General features: G+C 33.0%; 1 long non-coding RNA gene across 1 annotated transcript; it reads left to right on the top strand.

Annotated features, from left to right (window-relative positions):
* Nucleotides 1-2652: 2652 nt before the first annotated feature.
* LOC145028730 (uncharacterized) lies at nucleotides 2653-4319 on the top strand. The gene is made up of 4 exons (XR_013676152.1): nucleotides 2653-3104; nucleotides 3202-3273; nucleotides 3374-3621; nucleotides 4284-4319. It is a non-coding gene; the product is annotated as an uncharacterized LOC145028730 (long non-coding RNA).
* The last annotated feature ends 492 nt before the right edge of the window (nucleotides 4320-4811 follow it).

Genomic DNA, 4811 nt, shown 5'->3' with positions numbered 1-4811 from the left:
AGAAGTCTAAAGAAGTGTACAGAAGAAAATGTATTGAGAGGGTTTTATAATCAAAAGTTTGGATCGAGGTCATGTGGGTTTGGTCATTGGTGCCTTGCTGGAATGCAAGACTACAATTAAATAAGAAAATAAATTTCTGATTTCAACTTTTTTTATTTGTTATATATATATTAAAATAATATAGTGATCGAGATATAAACGTGTAGCCATAAGTCAATGGAAACTTATTAATAAAAAAATAACATGTGCTCCCCGCTTGGTTTCCTAATCATTCACGTGCTTATATATTCTTCCTATATATGCTTTCCGAAATCTTGCAGGTATAGCCCAAAGGATTCATTTGTTGCCGATATGGTCCCTATATCAAACCTTTTTCAACATGTTTGGTCTCCGTCCCCACCAAAAACACAAATTTAGTGAACGTAAACAATTTTCATTAGAATCTCATGGATATGCTCTCTTTGTCCATATACTTCTATTCCCTTCAAAAAAAACTGACTTACAAATGGTAAGAAGAAATAGCACTTCTCGTTTTCATTGTGTGGCCAAAGGAAAATCCTCACCTGCCACATCATCATCTGGTCGATTATCATCAATGTCAGTAAATTGCCCTTTATACCCTTCTCGCAGACCTTTAGAGTTATAAATCGTTTGACTATCAAACTTTTTTTTTTTTTGACATAATGATGTATCGGATAGATTCAGCATCAAATTAGGATCAGATCTTAGATACATCTCATCAAAAGATCTTAAATACATCTTCTCAAAAGCTGTATTAGTTTTTGGAGTATCCTGAAGATTATTGAAACATATTTATATATAGTTTAATTTTGAAGCCCTTAGTGAACAGTTCTCGGATATGATTGGCTTTTTTTTTGTGGGTTGTTTTTAATCTTTTTCCCTTTTTTTTTTTGTTTATAGTGGTTACGTGTTATGTGCTCAGAAAACCCACCCTGCCGTTCCAACTCTGTGTCTACCATGTACACATAAACCATTTTCTTGATGTTTCCTCCACCGCCTCAGTCTCTCCCTGCTCTTCTTCTCACAGCTTTGTTCTTATTTTCTTCCACCGACTCCGGTTCTACCTCTCCAAAAAAAGACACCCAAGTCACTTTCATCGGTGTGATTTTGCCACGACGTTAATCAAAAGGTGACTATTGTTCCAGTTTCTTCCGGTTGACTTCTTGGTCTACGTTTACAACTTCCTCTCCACCGCCATCGGCACCTTGTGTTTGTTCGTGGAAAAAAACGCATGAAGGGTCCGTTAGATCGTACGAAAGTTGTGCTACACTGCATTACGATTTCCCAATCGGCGCTTATGGAGCAAAGCGACGCCCGTTTTTCCAGTCGCCATAATTGGTTCAGTTTCCGTTCCAGTAAGCAAAGGTTAGGGTTTTGTGTTCAGTCCGTTTAACCTTCGGTTTACTGCTAGCATGTTGAAATTACCTTACACAAAATTTGAATTTGAACCGATACTGCTTCAATCAAGTGCATACGATTTCCCAGTCGGACTGCCCCGTCGCGATTGATTTGGCGTTGCTCAAGAACTTCGTCGACGGTGGCACCGGTGAATTTTTTGGAATTTTCTTTTAATTTTGTTTCAAATTGATGATTTTGAAATCAATTTACTCACTTTTTTTTTTGCAGAAATATTGGATAATATCTGGTATGTGAACCCTGTTTGGATAAAATACTTCCTTTTTAGTACATTTCTTGAAAAAAATTCTGTTTTCACGGGAAAATATGATGAAAGAAGTACTTAGGGCTTTGTTTTCTCATATTGAAGCAATAGAGTACTGACCTTTGTTTTCTCAGATTGAAGCAATTCAACTTGATGAAAGAAGTAGCCCTGTTGAGGTAATAGTGGCATGCTAATAGTATATAAATTAAGTTTGTTACTGAGGAACCTGTTTAAAGATGTTCAAAAAGCTTATTTGTGTTTGAGTTTTGACTTTTGGAAGTCAAAATCGATGCAAATAGTTTACTTAATTTTTTTAAAACCATAAATTTGATGAATATACCTTTTTTCTTCACACGACATTTTTTTTTCAAATCCAATCATCTTTAGCTTGAAGCTCTACCTGTTTCCTCTTTCACCCTATCTTTTTTGGTCACCCTATCTTTTTTGGTCACCTGTTTACTTCCAAAATTAAAGAAGTTTTTCTATTTCTATTTTGAATGGTCTTTTTAATTCGTCCAACATGCATGTGTATGTACGGATAATGAGGTTTGTCTTTCTGTGTATCCATGGGTGCAGATGTCTGTATGTGTGTATTTATGGGATAAGAAGGTGGGAAAGTGATATTTTTGTTTAATTATGGGTTATTTTGTAGGGAATTTGCTCATACAAGTGGTTCACAGGATTAATTTTCCCATTTTTTCTTCCTATACTTTCTCATCTTATTCATCTATATAGATCCTTTGATTTTGTTTGTCTTTACATCTGGAAATGAAAACGGAGGTTTGATTATTGTTTGTTTTGATGCAAAGTAGATAGAATTTAATGAGCACTTATCACAAAAGGATAGAAAAGTAATTAGGACTTTGTAATTTGATGGTATTATAGAACTTTTGATTAATTAAACTCGAATACTAAAATTGTGCACGTATTTTTGATTTTTTATTTACCAATTAGTATTTTAAACTTTTCAAAATACAAATTTTGGTGATTATTAGTCATTGTCACCTTTATTTCTGAAAAACCACCACATGCACATGTTGCTTATGAATTGCAGGGGTGATTTTGATATGATATGCAGTGGAAGGGACAAGATTAAAACCCCTCAGCAGGTTTTAACTTTCCCTTAGATCTATGGATGTAGTCTTCAAAATAATTGATTTTACCATACAAAAGGGCTTAGCGGCACAACTTGTTGCCCGTTTTCCTTCTCATTCGTTGTATGATGAATGTAATTAAAAATATGTGTAAAAATGGTGTAAGGTTGCAAACGAATCACACACTATATTTGTTAATTAATTAGGTTTCTTTGTTTTTTGTTTAAAGAAGCTCAAGAAACAGTTAAGAAGCTTGATTTGGATGGACTTGTGGTCATTGGTGGGGATGACTCAAACACAAATGCATCCCTGCTAGCAGAAAACTTTAGGTCTTTTTATGTTCTATTTTTTTCAAAAATCAAAACATGTTACTTTTTTCTACACATTTTTTACTAATTTTTTATCAGTGTTATTAATGTTTTGAAGGGCTAACAACTTGAAAACTTGGGTTGGATGCCCAAAAAAATACCAGAAGGCCTCATTGATTTCATTCTAGAGGTATATATTTTTGTACATTTCTTTTTTTAATTTCTTTAATTATTGTAGTATTAATTTTTGTAAAATGCCTTTCTCTCTTATGACATACTTTTTCACCAAGAGAAACTGTCATCCCCGTTTCGATCGGAATGGATATATAATGACCATAATACCCATGAACAATTCATCTTTGAATTTAGTCTCAAGAGTTTGAGAAGAATGAAGAGTCCGAGAAAATTGATGATTTGGACGAATCCACATGAAGCAATAGTGAAGTAATAACAAATCAAGTTGATGAGGACTATATGTCAACCCTCTCACCCTCCCCCAAATCTTAGTTTGTAATTTTTCAAACAGTATCACAACTATGTAAGTTCAAATTTACATTTTATTCCATATAGTTTATCAGATCTTCTTCTCTTTAAAAACTATGAAGATTTTGATTTTTTTCCTTAATTTATTTCCATTTTCATTAAATAATTAAAAGTTCAGTTTGCATATAGAATAATTACAGATCCTTGGAGAGCAATTTTCTTGATGGTTCCATCTCCATATATATGGCAGGTGGGTAAATTTGATGAAATTTAATCATGGCCATGATTAGACAAAGTGTAATATAAACTTTAGAGTTTAATACCCAAATAGGGCTAGCCTGGCGAGGGTAATATCTTTTGGAGTCAAAGTCTCAGGTTCCAATATGGGCAAGTAGATTCTAACTAAGGAGTATACAAACCTGCTAACTAATTAATTTGCCATCCAAATTTTTTTTAGAGTTTAATAGTATTTCCAACCACATTTTATTTAGGTGAATGAATACCCATGAATTAGCATTCTCATTAAGATTTAAGAGTATATCTATTCATACTTTATTTTTATATTTTATTTTTAAAATTTAAAATAAAGTTTGTAGTGATTCACTCCGTTCAATGAGAAAAGGGTAACAAATTTGTTTTGAATTTTTAAGGTCAGATTAGTTATAATTTGATTTCATAACTGATATGAATTGTTTTTTTTTTTTTTTGGTGTTTCAGATTGTGCATCCACCGGCCTTTCTTTGATGCAGAAGCACGTCTTTTTAATAATATGATATTGTTTTCTTGAATATTTAGTAAAGTTGGTTACTTAATTGATTTTTTATTATCCAATGGACGATCTTGATAACCATCCGGTGCAAACAAAAATTTCCTTCTGACCCATGCGTTCATGGTCTCTTCTCTAGTTCAAATTAATGGAAGTTAGGTCTAGGGATTAAACCTGTTACAAAGGTTTGAAATAGGACCTGCATCAAAATAATGAATCTCATGGACTAAACCTACATGATTCCAGAAAGCACAGGGGTGATTTCTGTAATTTACTCTAACAATTATAATATGAATAATCATTAATTATTATACAGATATGCATGTTCACTTATTCACTCTCTACGTATATTGTTATAAACCTTGTTACTTGGTACGAGATACACAATACGATTACGAGCAGAATCACCTCTGAAAATTATCACAAGCAACAGACTTAGTTCTACACATACAAGTTAAGAATGTTGGAACTTTTTACAA

Source organism: Lactuca saligna, chromosome 2, assembly GCF_052625555.1.
Source record: "Lactuca saligna cultivar CGN05327 chromosome 2, ASM5262555v1, whole genome shotgun sequence".
Classification (NCBI taxonomy): Eukaryota; Viridiplantae; Streptophyta; class Magnoliopsida; order Asterales; family Asteraceae; genus Lactuca; species Lactuca saligna.
This window is presented reverse-complemented; position numbering and strand designations above follow the sequence as displayed.